General features: G+C 50.1%; 1 long non-coding RNA gene across 2 annotated transcripts in view; it reads right to left on the minus strand.

The window, feature by feature from the left end:
* Positions 1-21,902, minus strand: part of LOC144798672 (uncharacterized) — a 47,560-nt gene that overhangs the window by 23,990 nt on the left and 1,668 nt on the right. Inside the window, exon 1 of one of the 2 annotated variants that reach the window (XR_013603605.1) lies at positions 21,575-21,757. The exons of the other annotated variant lie outside the window; for it this stretch is intronic. This is a non-coding gene — a long non-coding RNA (uncharacterized LOC144798672). Of the gene's footprint in view, positions 1-21,574; positions 21,758-21,902 lie in introns of those variants that run through there. 2 annotated transcript variants of the gene reach the window in all.

Below are 21,902 nucleotides of genomic sequence, written 5' to 3' on the forward strand. Positions count from 1 at the left end.
TTAAAATTGTTGTCCATACGGATTCGGGAAACGAATTTCCAATATTGTTGCTTTTATCCGATCTTGGGGAATTATTTGATTCATTGGGTGAGTGTAACCAGGAGGGCGTAGGACTGCCGCCGCACCCCGAAACCCGGGGTGAGCCGTTAACCTTTAACCCCCCCCTCTTGTCTCCACAGCCCCCGAGGCACCCAGCCTGGAACATGATTGACGAGCAATACAGTTGCGATGAGGAAGACAGTATCGGGCCCTTTAACTGGACTAGCGAGAGTGTGGAGGAGGAGGGGCCAAGACCTGCCTTAAACGACAGCCGAGAGAGAGCACAGGTGTGTTACTACACCGGAGGAGCGGACAGAGTGGGAGAGAGTAGCGGCGGGAAGCAGTGAAGAGACCGAGAGCGGAGGAACGAGAGCGAAGGAGGAGGAGAAGGCGGAGACGGGTGAAACTATGGAGGCGAGAACAACGCGGGGGTCATCGGAGGCGGAGGAGCCGTGGAGAACAGCCGAGGCTGAGGACGGACGGGACCCGGCGGAGATGAGAAAGCCAGGAGGCCACCGACACCACGCTTCGCCCAGCCGCACACCAGGAGGGGTGTGGCTATCCGAGGTGCGTAATCGTATCGTGGGCTGGGTTGGGAAGAAGGGTAGAAGCATCCCCTGAGCTTTTCCCCGACACCCGGTGTCCACCGCCCTCACGTCCTGTGTGTTATCCAGCACTTTGGGTTTCCCTCACTCCCCTTCCCCTGATTGCCGTGCAGTTAGAGTGTGTTCTGATATACCCCTCTCTTGTGTTTTCCCCTTACCTACGGAGCCTGGGTCACAAGGGAGCCCGAGGAGAGAAGCCGGAGGAGGAGTCCGATTAGAAGAAGGGAGGAAGGACTACGGCGGAGAACAAGGAGAGAGAGGAGCAGATCTCCGAGGAGGGGTGTACCAGGAAAGACTTGTACCGACTTACTGTTCCACCAAATAAAACCCTCTAGAACAAAGACACGTCTCCTGCCTTTCCCTACCCCGCAGGTTACAGTGGTGGAGAATGCGGGCAGCTCACCCATCTGTATAACAAAGATGGACGAGGTCGTGCAGGCTTTGGTGAAGGGTCAGGAAAGACTGGAATGGCTCGCGGAACAGCAGATCCAGTTGGCGGATGCAGACGGAGAGATCATGAAGGCGGCCATGGCGGCCCGTGCCCTCGACCCTTCCATGGTTAGCGGTCCAGTAACGTTGGGAGGAACTCCTCAGAGCATCAGCGGAGTTTCCCTCCAGAAGTACCAGCCGGGGGAAGACCCCGACGCCTTTTTGCTGAACTTTGAGAGGGCCGCCCAGGCGTGTGGATGGCCCGGGCGAAGTGGCCGTTTTTTCTCGCCCCTTTGCTGGTAGGGGAAGCTCAAGCCGCGTATCAGGTGGCGAACCCAACAGGTGACACCCCCTATGCAGATATTAAGCGAATAATACTGGACCACTTAGGACTTGATCAGGAGGCCTACCGCCTCAGATTCCGAAAAGAACGAGGAGTACCAGGGGAAACCCCCAAAACGCTGTTTGTATGCCTAAAAATGGCCGCCGACAAGTGGCTAACCCCCAACGTCTGCACAAAAGAGGAAATAATGGACTGGGTCTATTTAGAACAATTCCTAGAGGCACTACCGTTCGCAACCCAAAGGTGGTTAAAACAACACCACAACCTTACCACCACCAAAGCAGTGGAAATGGCTACCACGTTCTCTCGGGTACAACAACCACCACCCCCTCCCCCCCCGCCCGTGGAAGATGGAGAAACAACAGGCCGCCAATAAAAACGAGAAGAGACCGCTGAAAGTCCCAGAATCCATGAAGACAAAGCCGTGGAGACCCGAACCCCCATCCCACAGCGGACCACCATGCTTTGAATGCGGCACCTGGGGTCACATAGCCCGTATGTGTCCCCGAAGGAGACTTGCCGAAGAACCAATGGAGGTCGGATACCTTCCGAAGACAGTATTGTATTCAGCAGAGATGGGGCATGCGTACAGAGTAAGTATAGAGGTAAATGGTAACCCCATACAGGCCCTCTTAGACTCAGGATGCCGCCAATCGGTGGTACAGTCCCAGCACGTGAGGCCCCACCAGGTTCTACCACAGGAATAAGTGAACATTAGGTATGTACATGGGGACGTGAGGCCATACCCGGTGGCTTTGCTTCCTATAGTCCCCTTGAAGGGCTCCCCCCATACGATCAGGGTAGGCGTGTTGGCTTCACTCCCTGAGGACCTGATTATAGGGACAGATAATCCTGCATTTCTAGAAATGTTTCACCAGAGTTTAGGACACCTCAAACCGCCTAACAAGGTTATCGCTAACAGCCGACCTATACCGGCGTTGGTGTCCCCTGAGCCTTGGGTACTGGACCGAAGTTTTCGTTTTGCACAGGCGAACGATGCGACGCTGTTTAACGCGTGGGAAAACGCGCATCAGAATCAAGGACAAACGCCCCTGAGATACCCACGTTTTTTTGTAAAGAATGATCTGCTGTACAGGCAGGGACAAAAGGATGAACCTGAGCAGCTGCTCGTCCCCGCGCCATTTAGGGAACAGGTTCTCTTCTATTCCCATTCCCACTTGGTGGCCGGCCACACTGGAGCCGAAAAAACGACACAGAACATTCTGAGGTGCTTTTATTGGCCAGGGATATATAAAGATACCCTGTCCTTCTGCCATGAATGTGAGATATGCCAGAAGCGGAATATGACCAAGCCCCCGGCAGTGCCCCTGCAACCCTTCCCCATCATCGGGGTTCCCTTCGAGAGGGTGGGCATGGATCTTATCGGCCCTCTCCCAAAGACAAGAAAGGGACACCAATACGTCCTCGTGATTGTGGACTACTCCATGAGGTTTCCGGAGGCTTTTCCACTGACGTCCACCACGACCAAACACGTAGCAGACACGATGTTGGAGCTGTTTTCTAGGGTGGGGTTCCCCAAAGAGGTTCTCACGGACCAGGGAACCCCCTTCGTGTCAAGACTGATGAGGGAGGTCTGTCAGCTCCTGAACATCCATCAAATAAGAACAGCCGTATATCACCCCCAAACGGACGGTCTCGTGGAGAGATACAATAGGACCCTAAAGACCATGCTCAGGAAAATGCTGGAGGTGAACGGAGCTGACTGGGATCAAATACTGCCCCTGGCTTGTATGTCATCCGGGGTCAAAAGCAAAGCAGCCTGGGGTTCTCATCATTTGAGCTACTGTATGGGCGACAACCCCGCTCACTACTTGATATGACAAAAGAGGCCTGGAAGAAAGAGACTCCAGAAGAAACCCTGAAAACCTTGGAGTATGCCCGGAATCTTCGCTCTAAGCTAGGGAAGCTAAGAGATCTGGCGTACACCAATCTGGAGAAGAGCCAAGGGAAGCAAAAGACGACATACGATAAAGGAAAAAAATGGCGACGACTACAGAAGGATGAATGGGCATTGGTTCTCCTGCCCTCCTCAACTCAGAAATTCAAGGCAGAATGGGGAGGCCCATATCGGATAATATCAACAATAGGTAAAACAAGTTACAGACTACAAATCAATCCACGAAAGACCCAAGTCTATCACATCAATATGTTAAAAAAATGGCTGGGTCCGCCGCCAGTAGGGGCACATCTGGCAAACCCCGAAACACCAGAAGCAACGAACACCATAGGACGACTCGTGATAAACGAGGACCTGAGAGAGAAGCAGAAGGAGGAGCTGATGAAGACCCTAAACGAACACACCACCGTGTTCTCAGACCAACCCGGAAGAACTTCACTTGCGGAACACCAGTTACAAACAATACCCGGAAAGACCGTCAAGATACGACCGTATCGCATCCCGGAATCCAGAAGGAAGGGAATCCGGCAGGAAGTGCAGGACATGCTGAAGCTCGGCGTCATACGACCCTCACGCAGTAACTGGTCAAGTCCCATCGTAAGGATTCCAAAGCCTGACGGAACCCGCTGGTTCTGCATGGATTTCCCAGCCCTCAACGAGATCTCCACATTCGACGCATATCCCATCCCCCGCATAGATGAATTAATCGAGAAGCTAGGGGAAGCCAAATATATAAGCACAATAGACTTAACAAAAGGATATTGGCAAGTTCCCCTCAAGGAAGAAGACCGTCACAAAACCGCCTTTTCCACGGAAGACGGACATTTCGAGTTTACGGTGTTGCCGTTTGGGCTGCACGGAGCCCCGGCCACATTCCAAAGACTTATGAATAACACGCTGCAAGAGACGACAACCTTCACGTCCGCATATTTGGATGATATTGTCGTCTTCAGCCCGGACTGGAAGACGCATTTAACCCATCTCCATCAAGTCTTGGACACCCTTGAGAAGGCCGGTCTGACAATCAATGCTAAAAAGTCCTGCATAGCGTTTCAAAAGGTAAAATATCTGGGTTACGTCCTCGGACATAGCCTTATCGAGCCACAAATCGAAAAAGTTCGGGCCATAGCAGAAACGCAGTTCCCCAGAACGAAAAGGGAGATGCGAGCGTTCTTAGGCCTCATTGGCTACTACAGACGCTTCATCCCCCAATTCGCCCAACTAGCAGCCCCACTCACGGAGACCCTAAAAACCCGAGTCAAACAAACGGAACTATTGTCCCCTACCCCCGAAATGCAGGAATCCTTCGCCGCCCTGAAACGCATGATCACGACTACCCCCATTCTTTCATCCCCAGACTTTTTACGTCCCTTCTCACTGCACACTGACGCCTCGGATTATGGGATAGGAGCGGTATTGTCACAATCGGGGGCAGACGGGCTTGATCATCCTATCCTCTACATAAGTAGGAAGTTGTTCCCCAGGGAGCTCAGGTACCCCACGGTAGAGAAATAATGTCTAGCGATACAGTGGACAAACTGGCCTATTTGGAGGGGCGACCATTTACCCTCTATACCGACCATGCGCCCCTCCAATGGATGGCTCGCAACAGATCGAACAATGCAAGGGTGATGCGCTGATTCTTGGCTCTGCAGCCGTATGCCTTCACCGTTTGTCACAAAAAAGGAATCGACAATACGGTAGCAGATTATCTCTCCAGAAATCCACTTCCCGAACGGAAGTATCCAGGGGGGATGGTGTGTAACCAGGAGGGCGTAGGACTGCCGCCGCACCCCGAAACCCGGGGTGAGCCTTTAACCTTTAACCCCCCCTCTTGTCTGCACAGCCCCGAGGCCCCCAGCCTGGAACATGATTGACGAGCAATACAGTTGCGATGAGGAAGACAGTATCGGGCCCTTTAACTGGACTAGCGAGAGTGCGGAGGAGGAGGAGTCAAGACCTGCCTTAAACGACAGCAGAGAGAGAGCACAGGTGTGTTACTACACCGGAGGAGCGGACAGAGAGTGGGAGAGAGGAGCGTCAGGAAGCAGTGAAGAGACCGAGAGCGGAGGAACGAGAGCGAAGGAGGAGGAGAAGGCGGAGACGGGTGAAACTACGGAGGCGAAAACAACGCGGGGGTCATCGGAGGCGGAGGAGCCGTGGAGAACAGCCGAGGCCGAGGACGGACGGGACCCGGCGGAGAAGAGAAAGCCAGGAGGCCACCGACACCACGCTTCGCCCAGCCGCACACCAGGAGGGGTGTGGCTATCCGAGGTGCGTTTTCGTATCGTGGGCTGGGTTGGGAAGAAGGGTAGAAGCATCCCCTGAGCTTTTCCCCGACACCCGGTGTCCACCGCCCTCACGTCCTGTGTGTTATCCAGCACTTTGGGTTTCCCTCACTCCCCTTCCCCTGATTGCCGTGCGGTTAGAGCGTGTTCTGATACACCCCTCTCTTGTGTTTTCCCCTTACCTACGGAGCCTGGGTCACAAGGGAGCCCGAGGAGAGAAGCCGGAGGAGGAGTCGGATTAGAAGAAGGGAGGAAGGGCTACGGCGGAGAACAAGGAGAGAGAGGAGTAGATCTCCGAGGAGGGGTGTACCAAGAAAGACTTGTACCGACTTACTGTTCCACCAAATGAAACCCTCTAGAACAAAGACAAGTCTCCTGCCTTTCCCTACCCCGCAGGTTACAGTGAGTTAACGTGGGCTGGTTTAAAATTGTAAGAAGCAACTAGTTCTTCCCATTCCTGCGTTGCTATGAAAGTCATGTCATTGTTTAAGGAGTTGTTCATGGATTGGGAGTCATTATATGGTAATAAAGTACGGCGTGCAGATGACATTTGTGCTGCTGGTCTACTATTTGTCACTGTTTGTTCCCAGGTGCCATTGGAGAATGTTTGAGATGTCTTAGTTTGAATAGGTAGACTGTTAGTAGATTGGAAGAATTGCGTTTTTTCTTCCCTGCATTCCTGCTCTTTAGTCGTTGTTGGTTGTTCTGTCTGTATTTCTCGAGTTGTCTTCATTAAGTTTGGTGAGCTACTAAACAGTTGGGAAGGAAGTGAATCTTGTCTTTTTCCGCCATTATGGATCTGAGCCTTGATTTTTCTTAATGAGTCTTGATTTTCTAAATGCGATGTACTTACTTGTCTAGAGTGTGTCTCAGCTTGACTGGCTGGATATGAATGGATCGCTGTCTCGGCAAGCTCGGCTGTCTTCAATGGACTCCAAGAGCAGTCCTTAGCGGTCTTTTTCCTAGAGCATGCCGTGTCCAAGTTATATTTGGATAATATGGTTGATATAGTTGTTGGCTCCTTGGCTTGCTGAGCAGGTGGGTATAGCCTTTCTTCTGGTTGCGGGTGATGTTAATGCTACTGATGTTACCACAGTGATGGGGTGGTTGAGACCTCCGGCGAGCCAGGGTGAATCAGCTAGGTTGCTGTGGGTAGGACTGCAGTCAGGTTTGCTCGATGGGAGCGGTGTATGCAGTCCTTTTATGTTCCCAATCTTGGAGTAAATTACTGTTCCAGGATCTTTTAGAAAGGAAAACTTAGTATATTTCTTTGGTTGATGAGTGCATATCTTTTTCCTCACTGGCATTCCTTCAATAGTTATGAGGTTGTTTAGGTCCTTTGATGATGACTTTGATACTGGGAGCGATGAGAGTTGTGGGAGTTGCTGTAATATCTTTGGCGGGGTCGATGATCTCAATGGTTGCTGATGAGCCATAATTGAACAAGTGGTAGAGGCGTTGGCCATCGGTGGTGCAATATCCCTTTTGTTTTCATTTTCCTTTGAGGTTACAATTGAGGTTAATGTTAAGGTTGCAGTTGGCATTGAAGTTGCCATAATTGGTCCTTCTTTGTCTATATTATGAACATTGGGGTTTGCTTCCTGAGGATTGACTGGGTGTGATGACATTATTGGCTCCAGTTTCCTTTTCCTCGACTTAGGCTTAGAGTTTGATTTTGGTTTGAGTAGAGGTTGCCTAACTCTGCTGGATCTCATTGCTCCTATGTACTGTTTAATTAGTTATGTCGAGTTTGTTGGTTGTGGCGCGTGGTGCCTCCCCTTTGGCAAAATCTACCACGGGGGTTCTCACTTAAACCAAATCCTCGGTCTTTAGTATTGGGCCTGAAATGTCAATAATGTAACTGATTTCGATGCTGGGGTGTAGTTGTCGTTGGAGCCTTGAGCTTTAACACGGTACTTTGGTTACAATTAGGATTAAAGTTTTGAATATGTTAAGGTCCTTGGCTTATCCTGACTACATCCTGCTTGGCTCTCCCCGAGAGATTACTGAGGTTACTGAGGTGTGAAGAAATGATTGAAGAGGTTAACAGACCGAGGTAGGAATCTTAACTGATCAGTCTGGCTAGCCTAAGACGCAGTCACAGCCCCAATCCCAGTCCGGGACACTAGAAGGCGCTAGGATGCCCTTGGCAAGCTTAGAAGGCTCTGTGAGCAATGGAGGGAAGTAGGGGCGTACTAGAAGGAAAACAGCAACAGTGTGGCAGGTAATGGTAACAGAATGATAACAGAATTGTTTAAGAGGGCAAGGGCAGAAGGCTAGGACTAAAGGGCAAGTGTGCAACCGTTCTCGGCCGGCCTGTCCTTATTGTCGCACTCCCCTGCCCCTTTTACCTCTTGCCTCCTGTTCCGTCTGAAGTATGCTGGCACTCAGTGCATGTTTCTGGTGCTCGGCTGTCCGTAGGCAGTCCTCAGGCGAAGAGATGAAGAGCAAGAGCAAGAAGAAGAGGGGGCGAGACACGAGCCACGAGTCTCAGCAACCCCTGAGGTTTAACGGCTGACGGCAACGCTTGTTATCCTTTGCGGGCGTTCTCTGAGCACAAGCCAGCCTCACTCTGGCCCGCTGGTGGAGGCGACCAAGCTAGATGAGCACCCCCCAAGGGCCAGGTGGGTTCGCAGACTCAGGCGGACTCAGGCGAACACATAGGAGGGGCAGGGCGAGTCTCACTGCTAGCCCCCCTGCCGCTCCGCTCTGCAGGTCGCCTTGCCAGAGCCACTCCAACCGCTCTCAAGGGCTTTTTTAAAGTTACCGGCGGGTTACCGGCGCTTCCCGGACTCTTTCGGTAACCCCTTGCGGCACAACACTGCAGCCGCGGTGGCTGCTGCTCAGGTTCCTTCCGTCGCTCTGCGACTCTGCAATTCTCCGCGGCTCTCTGCAGCTCTCTGCTGGACACCGGTCAGACAAGGAAGGTGGAACACTAGAGTGCTTTACGGAGAGGTGACAAGGGTTTAGAAATTATTTCCGGAGTAGCGCTGCATCAGTAATTAGCTTGGTAGCAGAGCATTGGTTGCTATAAAATTAGCTAGGATGATGTATAGAGCGATGTATACAGGATTTGATGTACAGAATTATGACTAACATCTGTTGAGTTCGTATTATGTTATATGTAGTCCTGAAAAGGCTTCCGGAAAGTGTGGGAAGCTAGTTACTCTGTCTGCAGGCAGAGGAAGTGTGGCAAGTGAAGTCGCACAACTCATAGTCTGTTTCAAAAGGTAGTAGAATTATCATATATCACAGTTGTATCGTCGCACATCACAAATTTAGGGACTTTACGTGTGAAAGGAAAAATGCATAGCGAGGACAGTCTATAAAACCTTAGCCTTCAAGTACAGGGATCATTGTGTATCCTGGTTTAAAACATACTGCTGAGAGAGTAATATAGCTTCACCTGAGATTGAGAGAAGGGTAAGGTAGAGGGATGTGCTACTTTATCGTTGAATCTAAAATTCTGTGGTAAAGAAGAGGTAAGTGCTGTCTACTGGAAATACAGAATACTTGTGCGATTGAGAAAACTATCACTTTGGTTTAGCGAAACAGACGAATGGAGTTGTTTTATGGAGTTACTAACTGATTTAATTGTATAAAAGTGTAAATACGGCTTCTCGATAATCCTTGTAAAGGAGGGGTCAGTCAGCGCTGCAGAAGCCGGAGCACTGCTGACGTCAAAAGTATCGCGTAGGGATTGTCCTCGTGACCAAGACAGAGTAAGAGCTTATTGGTGCATCAGCGAAAGAAGCGAAGTAATTGGTTAAGCACTAGTGAAACGTATCTTGTTCTAATTGGTACGATAGTGTAAACCGCGCTGTGATAGGCTGGTGTTACGAAGCAGTATACGGAAGAGTGCGCAATCTTTTGAAAGACAGGAAATTATCAGAAATATGGAGTTTTATTAGGGAGAAGAAAAGGAGAAACCTTCATGGTTTAAGAGATTGAAAAATGTATTCGCAAAAGACAAGGCGATTGTAACAAGAGAGGGAAAATTGCTTCCTCCGCCAAAGACGCCTGCTTCTAATTTAATGACGAAATATGGCTATCACACATGCATTTGGCTGGAGAATTGGGCTAGATATACCAGACATGATGGTGCACTAGCATTTCTAGAAGTTGGATCTTTTAATTCGGCAGTTTTACGAAATTTGAGAGAAAAAATTATGAAGCTTGAACCGAGACCCAGACCAACTCAATTTGAAGCACTAGTTGAGTGGGAAGACGAGATGCATGAATTAGAATGAGAAAGGTTTGGCAATTCTAGAGGAACAAGAGGTAGATTATGTGGGTTGTGGGGAGAAACACATGAGAGTAGATTACGAAGATGGAGAAACGCTGATATGTGTGTTGGAATGTATCCGGTTAGATTAGCGGGTAAAATAGAAGGGCGTAAATGCACTGAGATAAGGAATAATGTTTAGACAGGAAGAAAAAATTATGGAGAAAGTAAATCAGAGGATACGATGCTAGAAGAGATATTAAATAGGAGACCACCGCCATATCAACCGGTTTCTATATGGACCACTCCAAATGCTCCACCAGTAGAGGACAGATTTAATGAATCCCCAAAGCAATTTTCAAATTTTAGAGACTTTCCAGAAAGAGTAGAAATGAGATATGATTCAAACACACCCGTGATAGAAACTAGACTTACTGTTACTCCTAAACAAAATAATGAAATTCGAAAAAGTACAGCAGGAATAAATAGGCAAATTGAAGACCAACCGAATACTTCTGAATATATACATTCCACAAATGAATTAACCGAGAAGATACAGGAACTTACTAAAAATATAGAAGCTGTAACAGTTCCAGTAACAATAGGTCTTGTACCCAGTGTTTGAAAATCCCAGTGTTTGAAAATCAGAAAATAAAAGAACCAACTTTGACGATTCCTTATTAAACTTATGAAGTTTGTAGAGGAGGCTTCCCTGCTCCACGACTCTCAGTTTGGCTTCCGTCCCCGCCACTCGACGGAGTCTGCCCTCCTTATGGCGGTAGAAGCCTTGCGACAGGGTGTGGATGAAGGCCAAACTATGGCCTTGATCCTACTGGACCTAAGCGCCACATTCGACACTGTAGCACATTCCACCTTGCTACAGTGTCTGAATGAAGGAGGGGTATCAGGCGCAGCACTTGGTTGGATTCGATCGTTCTTGATAGACAGGTGCTTTCGGGTTTGTCTGGGTGACTACTACTCGAGGGAGATTGGGCTGGGCCAGGGCGTTCCTCAGGGCTCGTCCCTGAGCCCGACCTTATTCAATCTCTATGTTTCCCCTCTAGCGACTATTGTGGAAAGATTCGGTCTGCGCTTGGTGTCCTATGCCGACGACACGCAGTTGGTCATCTCCCTCTCACGTATGCCCGGTCTTGCGGCGGACATCTTCAGGGATTGCATGCAAGAACTGGCTACCTGGATGTCTGCCAACTGTTTGAAATTGAACGGTAGCAAGACCGAGGTACTCGTGGTGGGGGGAGGGCCGTCTGCCTGGTCATCGGCATGGTGGCCACCCTGTCTGGGAGAGATTCCAGTTCCTTGTCAGGAGGCAAGGAATCTTGGAATGTGGCTGGATGTGGATTTGGCCTTTGGCCCTCAGATTGGCCGGGTGGCAGGGGTGTGCTTAAGCGTTCTGAGAACTTTAAGGAAGGTATTAGATCTCCTGCCTATTGCAGCTCGCAGAATGCTGGTGCATGCCCAGTCACGTCGCGCCTAGATTACGGGAATTTGCTGTATCTGGGGGCGACGGGAAAGGTCATAAATCGCCTCCAGGTGCTGCAAAATGCAGCTGCGCGCTTGGTTCTGAGGCTCCCTAGGAGATCTTCCTCCAAAGCAGCGCTCCAGGCACTACACTGGCTCCCTGTAGGGAAAAGGGTAGAGTTTAAAGCCCTTTCCACCTGTCACCGCATTTTGAGCGGTAAAGCCCCTGTTCTGCTGCAGAGCCTGGTGACCTGGTATGAGCCTACGCGCAATCTTCGCTCCTCCCGTACCGGGCTACTGAAGGTTCCGAGAGTAAGGAAGGCCCGTATGGGAGGGAGGTCTTTTAGGTACCTTGCTCCCAAGTGTTGGAATGCCTTGCCTCTGGATCTACGGCTGGAACCATCTGAGACCATGTTCAGAAAAAGACTTAAAACTCACTTATATAGCAGGTAGGCGTCTCTGAGGGTGGCTGGGGCTGTAATTTCCACTTATCATAGCGCGGGGACGCGCCGGTGTGCGTAACCAGGCGCTTTATAAATGTCCAAATAATAAATAATAATAATAAACCAGAGTTTGCAAAAAGTAAGAGAAAAGATTTATCCAGATTTGTCTGAAATTAGGCGAACAAGCAACATAATACCACCCGATTTGACTTTTAATCAGAGCTTACCATATAAGTTCCCGACCGGAGCAGAATCTGATTCTGCGACACCTAAAAGAAGTGTAGAGAAAATAGATTCAATACAAACCCCAGTAGGACCATCGGAGCAAGAATTAAGTGATTGGCTTAAAACTCTGAAAGTTAAAGATCATGAACCTAAAGTATTAGATGTGGCTAGACTAAAAGTTGACATGGAAGAATTAATTATTGGAACAATTGGGACTGATTGACTAAAAACATATCAGGACGATGAATTAATATTCATGTGCAAAAGTATTACTTGGAAAGCCAAATCTGTACATGACCAGCTGGAATGATTAGCTAGTGAATTAGATGTAGATTTTACAAAGAATAAAACATTACAGAAATCCTACAGAGTAGATTTTTCAGAAAGAGGACATTGAAAATATGCATACTGTAGGAAGATTAACCCAAATAAAATAACTAATTGTTTTATTAAGGAAATGGGGAGATGTTACTAAATGGAGAGTAAAATGGGCAAAGAAAAACGAAGAAGCCAGTGATAAATCTACATTAGAGTTCCCAATGAGAGAAAAAGAGGCAGTAGTAAATGCATTTCCTATGAGAGAAATACAGGGAGGAGGATATGTACATGTTCCTTGGTCTAGGCAGGACATATCAGTTACTAATGATTTCCCCAGATTGAAAGAAAACCCAGTAGAATGGCATCGACAGGTGGATCGATTCGTAAAGGTTTCAAAGCTACTATGGGAGGATTTAGATGGATTATTTGACATAGTAGTACCAGCAGATTTGTGGACTGAATGTAAAGTAACAGTGAATTGGCCTAAAACTGAATATCCTCGAGACAAAGTGACAGGTGCTCCTTCGCATGAAGTGATGCGCAAATATGAACAAGTAATAGTGTTTTTGAAGAATAAAATTCCACCAAAAGAGACAGATTGGGTTAAAATAGATAAAACTCTACAAGAACCGAAAGAATCTGTACATGCATTTTATGAGAGACTGTTGTTAGTGTTTAAACAATACAGTGGATATGAAGAGTTGAGCGAAAAAGATATGAGTCATTTTGTGTATCGATTTGTGTTCGGATTAAGACTCGAAATAGGGGACATGATTAAGCTTAATTTAATAGGATGGCAGTCATGCTCATTTGACGAAGTACTGAGACATGCCAAATATTGCAGTGATGAAATTGAAGTCAAACAAAGAAAGCTAAAAGAGAAAGCAATGTGGGCACATGTGAAAGTAGCAGAACATCGAGAGGCACAATTGCAAAATAAAAATACAGATGCGAGTCAAGGAAAATCGAAAGGAACTAAATTAGCAGGGAACATAGAGGAGCTTAAGAAAAAGTACCCTTGTCATAATTGCTGCAGGATAGGGCATTGGAAGAAAGAGTGTAAATGTCCACCAAGAGTTAATCCCGAAAATACATCCTTAAATCCACAGGTGAAGAATTAGATAATTCAGCAACCACCGCAACAGCAGCAGGTAGTTACTCAACAGAGTCAGGTGCCAAAACCGCCACTTCCACACAGTGTAAATCTGAATAGATACAGTGCAGAGACAGGATTCAGCCGAGGTGAGCATGTAAACCGATCACCCAGAGTGAATGTGAGTGCTCAGTATTGGTTACAAGAGGAAGGCTGGAGTGAGTCGGAGGACAGCTTCTGATGGTGACTGAGACAGAAAGAAGAGTGTGTGCTTGGAGCCACTCTTGAGGTAGATCAGTCTGGTCCGTTTGTGAATTGAAAAGTGAATGATGTAAAAGTAACTTTCCTAGTGGACACTGGTGCTACCGGTTCTACTGTTAGATCAGTGGAAGTTCAAAATCTTCCTCTCTCGGGAGAGCAGATCCAAGTTGCAGGCGTAGCTAATAGACAAATTAAAACCTCCTTAACAAAACCAGTTGAAGTAGAAATTGGAAATTTCAAAGACATGCATCGGTTTGTGGTGTGTGATAGTAGTCCTGTAAATTTGTTAGGCAGAGACATTTTATGTAAGATGAACTGTGCCATATATTAATCACCAGATGGCATCGAGCTCCAAACCCCAGATGAAGATAGCCTGTATAAAATGACTATGTCAATGATAGAATCAGAAAAGAGTTAATTATTTCCTGTGTTTGATCGAGAAAAGATACCTGCAGAACTAAAAGAAACAGAAAGAGAGCAAGTGTGGGATTTTACAGGAGAAGATATTGGATTGATAAAAGATGTAGATCCTGTGAAAGTTTCCGTAAAAGAAGGAGTCAGTTACCCAAACATTCCCCAATATAAAATGACAGTAGAAGTAATTGAAGGAAAAACACCAGTGATAGACAAAATTATTGAACAAGGCATTTTGAGAGAAATAGAAAGCAATCCTTGTAATTCACTGATAATGGGATTGAAAAAGCCAAACGGAACATTTAGAATTGTACAAAACCTTAACAAAAATTAATAAAATCGTTGTCCCTTGTTGTCCGATTGTACCAAATCCAGCTGTGATTCTATATCAGATTCCACATGAATCAGAATTGTAAACCGTGATTGACATGTGCAATGCATTCTTTAAGATTCCATTACACCGAGAAAGCCAGCCCATATTTGCGTTCCGGCATGGTGCCGAATTCCTCAGGGTATACTGAAAATCCATCCATTTTCAATCAGCTGTTGAAGAAAACATTAGAAGGTTTGAGCATGCCTGGAGATTCTGTATTGGTTCAATATATTGATGACCTGCTAGTGGCATCAAAGACAAAGGATGAGTGCATTTCAGATACTGTTGCATTGTTGAACCATTTAGCAGAGGAGGGACATAAAGTGTCTCCATCAAAATTACAATTCTATCAGAAAGAAGTGCAATACTTAGGTCATAAGATTGCTAAAGGAACTAGACAAGTCACCGCAGAGAGAGTCAAAATGATACAGGGAATGCAACCACCAAAAACACAAAGGCAAGTTAGAATGTTTCTAGGAATGGTGGGTTACTGTAGACAGTGGATTAGTGGATTCTCACTAATAGCAAAACCCTTGCAGAAATGAACAAAAGCAGACATGAAAGACTCTATTGTACTGAATAAAACTGAAATGGAAGAATTTGAACAGCTGAAAACTAAAGCCCGCAAAACAAAACAAAAAAATAATAATAATAATAATTTTTCATCTCCTTGCTCTTTTTGCTAGGCCCGGCAGCAAGGGGGGGGGGGAGGGGGGAGGGTGTTGGGGAGGTTATGGGCGAATGGGTGAAGGAACATTGCCCTTATATCTGTTCCACCTTTGTTGTGTCATCCGGGATCGCTGGACTAATGTTGATATCACAGTGTTTTATTTTCCTTCCTGTCGCCCTGGACCTGGATGACAACTGGGCTCTGCGAATGGACTTCCTCGCTTTGTTTCACTTTGCCTTTTCTACTTAGGTGCTCAAATTGTGTACTCTGAACTTATTGTGAACCAAAGGAAACGATTGTATACATGCACATAATGATTTGTATCAGACTAACTGTTCACCCTTATTCGCCTTTGTTTGTTTCAATAAAGGTTTTGGAAAAAAAAAGTGTGAAAGTGACTCACAGTGTTATGGGCCCCACTGATGAGTAAATGTGTGATTTAATACTTTACGGAGAGGTGACGAGGGTTTAGAAATGATTTCCGGAGTAGCGCTGCATCAAAGGCAAGTAGGAATTTTTTTGCGTAGCGGTACCCTTGCGCGTCGGTAGGCGTTGTCTGCAGCTCCGCGTCCGTCGTCGGCGCCGTGATGACGTCGTCGGAGTACTTAGACGCCGCCTCTGCGTGCTGATGTCAGTTCTTAGACACAGCTTTTCCGTGCCAGAAGTGCTGAGCCATGCTAAAAACCAACACTGGTGCCATTGAAACTAGGGCCCTGAAAGGGGAAGACCTTAACCCTAGATATCGGTTCGCAGAACGGGGAGGATGGGTGGGTCGGTAAGGAATCTATCACTTACTAATGTCTCTTACAGATATATCGTTACACAAGTAGTAACTTGTGCATCTGAAAGAGACACATTAGTGATAGATTCCTTACCTTAGAATAGATACCCCAGTGATACCAACCCCGGTGGTGGGTCTGCGAACCAATAATCACACCAGAAAGTCCTGGAGGACAGAACGGCCAAAGAAGCCATCCCTCCGGACTTGGCTGTCCAGGCAGTAGTGTCTTGCAAACGTGTGCAGCGAGGCCCACGTAATTGCCTGACAGATGTCTTGTAAGGGCACTCCCCGGCCCAGGGCAGTTGTAGTCGCCGTGGCTCGGGTGGAATGAGCCCGCAATCCAACAGGGGGCTCCTTCTTAGCCAAGGAGTAACATGCCTGGATACACAAGATGATCCACCGGGAGATGGTCCTCTTGTGCACCGCTTTCCCCTTCTTAGCGCCCACGTAACCAACAAAGAGTTCGTCATTCACCCGGAACTGGCGTGTGCGATCCAAATAGAATGAGAGCGCACGTTTTGGGTCCAGACGGTGGAGCCGCTCTTCCTCTTTAGAGGGGTGCGGTGGCGGGAAGAAGGTTGGCAAGGTGATAGACTGCCCGATGTGGAAGGCCGTGACGACCTTGGGCAGGAAAGATGGCTTAGTACGCAACACAACCTTGTCCGGATGGACAGAAAGGAAAGGAGGAGTACAAGAAAGGGCCTGGAGCTCACTCACTCTCCTGGCAGAGGTGATGGCAACCAGGAAAGCAGTCTTCAAAGTAAGAAGGCGGAGAGGACAATTGTGAAGTGGCTCAAAGGGAGCGCACATCAGAAACGTAAGAACAAGGTTCAAGTCCCACTGAGGCATCACAAACGGAACAGGAGGAAACGTGTGTGTGATGCCCTTTAGAAAACGATTTACAATAGGGGACTTGAACAAAGAAGGTTGATCAGGCAGCCTTAGAAAGGCTGAAAGGGCAGAAAGGTAGCCCTTGATAGTGCCCAGAGCAGAGCCCTGCTGGGCAAGAGAAAGAAGGAAGAGAAGAACCTCAGAGAGAGGGGCAGGAAGAGGATCCACAGCCTTTGCTGTGCACCATGCCACAAATCTGTTCCACCTGCAGGCGTATACCGACTTTGTGGAGGGACGCCTGGCTGCCAGAATGACGTTACAGACTTCAGGAGGCAAGTCAAATGGCCTCAACTGTCGCCGCTCAATCTCCAAGCATGGAGGTAAAAACTGGACAGGTTCGGGTGGAGGACCGTCCCCTGCTGCTGCGACAGAAGGTCCTCCTGAAGAGGCAGACGAACCGGGGGATCGACTGACATACTGAGTAGCTCTGGATACCAGTACCTTCGTGCCCAGTCCGGAGCCACAAGGATGACTTGTGCTCGGTCGCGCTTGATCTTCTTCAGCACTCTGGGCAAAAGTGGTATAGGCGGAAAGGCGTACAATACGCAACTCCACTAGCGACGAAAAGCGTCTCCGAGCGAGTGCCGCCTTGGAAATTCCAACGCGCAGAACTGATGACATTGTGCGTTTTCGTCGGTGGCGAATAGATCTAACCAAGGCTTTCCCCATCGCTGAAAGAAGCCTTGCGCCACGTCCGAGTTCAGACGCCATTCGTGATCCATCATGCACCGACGGCTGAGCTCGTCCGCCCTGGCGTTCAGAGAACCTGCCAGGTGGTGAGCCACCAGGGTCACGCCCTGGCGTTCCAGCCACTGCCAGAGGCGCAGAGCCTCCTGGCAAAGGGTCCACGACCCCACCCCGCCCTGTTTGTTGCAGTACCACATGGCGGTGGTGTTGTCCGTGAACACCTGCACTACACTCCCCCGGACAGAGGGGAGAAACGCTTTCAGTGCTAGACGAATCGCCCGCAACTCCAAAAGGTTGATGTGGAGCCGGGCCTCCGCCGGAGACCAGAGGCCTCTGATCCCCGCCTTTCCCATGTGGCCTCCCCAGCCCTGGAGGGACGCATCCGTCACGACTACGTGCTCCGGTTGGGAAAGGAAGAGGGATCTGCCGCTGACCCAATCGCGGTCCGTGAGCCACAACTGCAGTTGTCTCGCAGTGCCCTCCGAGATCAGGACGTGGTCGGACAGGTTGCCCTGATGCTGGGCCCACTGAAACTTCAGGTCCCACTGCAGAGCCCGCATCCGCCACCTGGCGTGATGCACCAGTAGGATGCAGGAGGCCATCAGCCCCAGAAGCCGCAGCGTCAACCTGACAGAGACCCGGGATAAAGGCTGAAAGAGAGGGATTAGAGCCTGAATATCCCGGACCCGCTGTTCGGGAGGATAAACCCGAAACTGCGCTGAGTCCAGAACCGCTCCGATGAAGAGGAGCTTCTGAGAGGGGCACAGGTGTGACTTCGGCACATTGAGGGAGAACCCCAGCTGGTGCAGGAGGTCTGTCGTTGTCTGGAGGTGGCTGATGACTGTTTGGGGCGAGCCCGCCTTCAACAACCAGTCATCGAGGTAGGGGAAGACTGAAACCCCTAACCTGCGCAGATGAGCCGCGACCACCGCCATCACCTGAACACCCGTGGGGCCCTGGTAAGGCAGAAGGGGAGCACGGTAAACTGAAAGTGCTCGTGGCCAACCGTGAACCGCAGGTAGCGCCGGCAGGACGGGGATGTGGAAATAAGCGTCCTGCAAGTCCAACGCTACCATCCAGTCTCCTGGGTCCAGGGCAGATAAGACCTGAGCCAGTGTCAGCATTTTGAACTTCTCCTTCCGGAGGAAGCCGTTGACGTTCCTTAGGTCCAACATAGGGCGTAGGCCCCCTTTGCCCTTCTTGGGTACCAGAAAGTAGTGGGAGTAGCAACCACACCCTACTTCTGGCCCAAGAACGCGCTCGATGACCCCCTTGGCCAAGAGGGCCGTAACTTCCTCCTGTAGAAGCCGCAAATGATCCCCCGATACTCAATGGTACTGCAGTGGCATGGCTGGAGGGGTCGCCTCGAAGGGGAGGGAGTAGCCCCTTCGGACGATTTGCAGCACCCACCTGTCCGATGTGACAGTGCGCCAGTGGAGGAGGTGATGGCGAACCCTGCCCCCCACTGGCGTCACATGGGCCTGAAAGCACGGACTAGGAGGGTTTCGAGGCGGATGCTGCGGGGGAAGGTGTGGACTGACCTCGCCGTTGTCCCTGACCGCCGCCACGGCGGTTTCCACGGCCGCCCCCGCGTTGGATATTACCCTGCGGAGCATGGCTGGCAGCATGTGTGGGTACACCCCTTCCGTGGCCACGAAAGGAGTGAAAGGCAGCCGATTGCAGGCGCGGGGCCGAGAGGCCCAAGGACTTGGCCGTAGCCCTGGAGTCCTTAAAGCGCTCAAGCGCATGGTCTGCCTTGTCGCCAAAAAGGCGACGGCCATCAAACGGCATGTCCATGAGTGTATTCTGAACATCAGCCGAGAAGTTGGCGGACCTCAACCAGGCGTGGCGACGAATCGCCACCGTCGTTGCCATCGCTCTGCCCAGAGAGTCAGTGGTATCCAGTCCACACCGGATCGAATAACGTGCCGCATCTCGGCCTTCCACAAGGGCTTGGCCGAGTTTAGCCCGTACTTCCAACGGGCATTCTGGCAGCACGTCTGCGCCCGTATCCCACAGAGAGTGGGTGTAACGGTCCAAGAGGCAGGCGGTGTTGGAAGACCGCAGTCCCAGACTCAGGGAAGAGAATACCTTCTTGCCGTATTGCTCGTACCTCTTGGATTCCCTGTCAGGCGGCGCAGACGGGAATGCGGTCTGGGAGTTAGAGGCCTGGATCACCAGGCTCTCAGGGGTGGGGTTGGTGGACAGGAAACAAGGGTCGCCCGGTGCCGGGCGGTGGCGTCTGGCCACGTTCCTATCTACAGGCGAACCTGTAGCGGGCTTGGACCAAGTGCCCAAAAGAACGTCGGTCAAGGCCTCGTTAAACGGCAGCAGAGGCTCGGCCGAGCTTGTCTGCGGTTTAAGGACCTCAGTGAGGAGGTTAGTCCTCACGGCCGCGACGGGGAGCTCAAGGCCCAAGGCCTTGGCCGCCCTTATCAACACCACACTGTAGGTTGCCCCCTCCTCCGTAGTCACGGTAGGAGGTGAGACAAAGCCAGTGTCCAGACCACTGGCATCCCCAAGTTCACCTGTCCAGTCCTCCTGGGACTGACATTCATGTGTCAGAGGGTCCTCAGACCCCTCCCAATCCTCCTCATCACCGATCTCCTGGTACTCAGGGTCAGCAAATGATGGGGCCTGTTCATGGAAAGTTAACTCTCCAAACAGCGTCTGAAGCGGCGCCCAGCGGCACCACTCCGGCACCGGAACCGGGTCGAGGGAGGCATCGGGGACGGCGCCGCCCGAGGATGGCGCCGGGGGTGACACCTGAGGGGTCGGCGCCGGGGAGGTCATCCAGTCCACCGACGACGACCCGGATCCGGAACCGGATCCGGTGGGCCCCTGCGGCGCCGGGCCCGAAGGCGCCTGCTGCGTCGGAGCCGAAGCCCCCGACCCGCTAGGACCACCTGACGGGACCGACGGGCCCGAAGGCGCTGCGGAGCCCGTCGGAGAAGAGAGGGACCTCTTGGCTATGAGGAACTGCTCGATCTCCTCCAGCGTCGCGTTAGGCCCAGGGACCGAAGGGTATGGGGCCGGACGCGGCGCCTGTGACTCCGACGGAGCCGCGTGGGCAGTGTCACCCGAACCCCCGGCCGCGTCGAGCGAGCGTCGGAAAAGCGATGACGTCTCTTCAACTTCTTGTGCTTACCTGACGACTTCGACCCAGAGGAGTGATGTCGACTCCCGGAGCTCCGATGGCTCCGCTCCTGCGACCGGTCCCTCGACCTCCGTCCGGACCGGGACCTCTCACGGCGCGGGGCCGACTGTCGGAGTTCGAGACGCTTACGAGACCGCTCCCGCCTAGCCTTCGAAGTCAAGGCCCAACAGTCGGAACAGGTCTTGTCATCGTGATCGACGCCGAGGCAGTGGAGACACCGACGGTGAGGGTCCGTGACCGACATCAGCCGGTCGCAATCCTCACAGGGCTTAAAACCTGGCATCCCTACCGGCACCGTTCGCAGTCGAAGACTTCGAAAAAGGAAGATCAAAAGATCAGAAAAGTTTCGTCAAAAAGTGACTAAGGTACCACTTTTTCCGGATCTGCGCTACTGGCGCGGAAAAAAGAAGAACTGACGTCAGCACGCGGAGGCGGCGTCTAAGTACTCTGACGACGTCATCACGGCGCCCACGATGCCGACGACGGACGCGGAGCCGCAGACGACGCCTACCGACGCGCAAGGGTACTGCTACGCAAAAAATTTCCGGATCCAGTCTGACGCCTGGGGATATTCCAAGGTAAGGAATCTATCACTAACGTGTCTCTTTCAGATATGAGCACTTAAGGTGTTAAATGAGTTTCACTCAATGAGAAAGTAACTCAATCGCCCTCACTTAAGGCAACTCAGTGCAGCCTTAAAGACAGTAATGTCCTCTGATGACATATTGTTAGCACATGCGTCCAAAGCAGGCTTTGACAGCCTTGGAGACAAAGTCTTTGATCAAATACCATGATCACTATAATATCATCCATATTGCTACAGCACGACCAATTATAATTATGCCAAAGACCCCACTAAAAAGGTACAGAGGGCCCTCAGATCCTATGAACTTATTTAATGACAAGCAAAAGTATTCAATGTGAGTTTGACTTACCATGTAAATGGATAAAGGAAGGCAGAGTGCTGAGGAATGGGTTCAATGTTTTTTGGTCTCAGCAATGCAGAGAAATTCTCTTTTGCAACAATGGCACCTCTGGTGATTAGGTATATTTTGCAGATGGAAACGTCCACTGTTAGTCCATTAGAACTTGGGTGAGTGCTGAGGAATGGGTTCTTTTTTTTCTTTTGGTCTCAGTAACGCAGAAAAATTCTCTCTGGCAACAATGGCACCTCTGGTAATTCAGGACATTCTGCAGATGGAAGCATCCACTGTTAGTCCATTAGAACTTGGGCAGACTGCTGAGGAATGAATTTTTTGGGGG

Source organism: Lissotriton helveticus, chromosome 12 (genome assembly GCF_964261635.1).
Source record: "Lissotriton helveticus chromosome 12, aLisHel1.1, whole genome shotgun sequence".
In the NCBI taxonomy this organism is placed as follows: domain Eukaryota; kingdom Metazoa; phylum Chordata; class Amphibia; order Caudata; family Salamandridae; genus Lissotriton; species Lissotriton helveticus.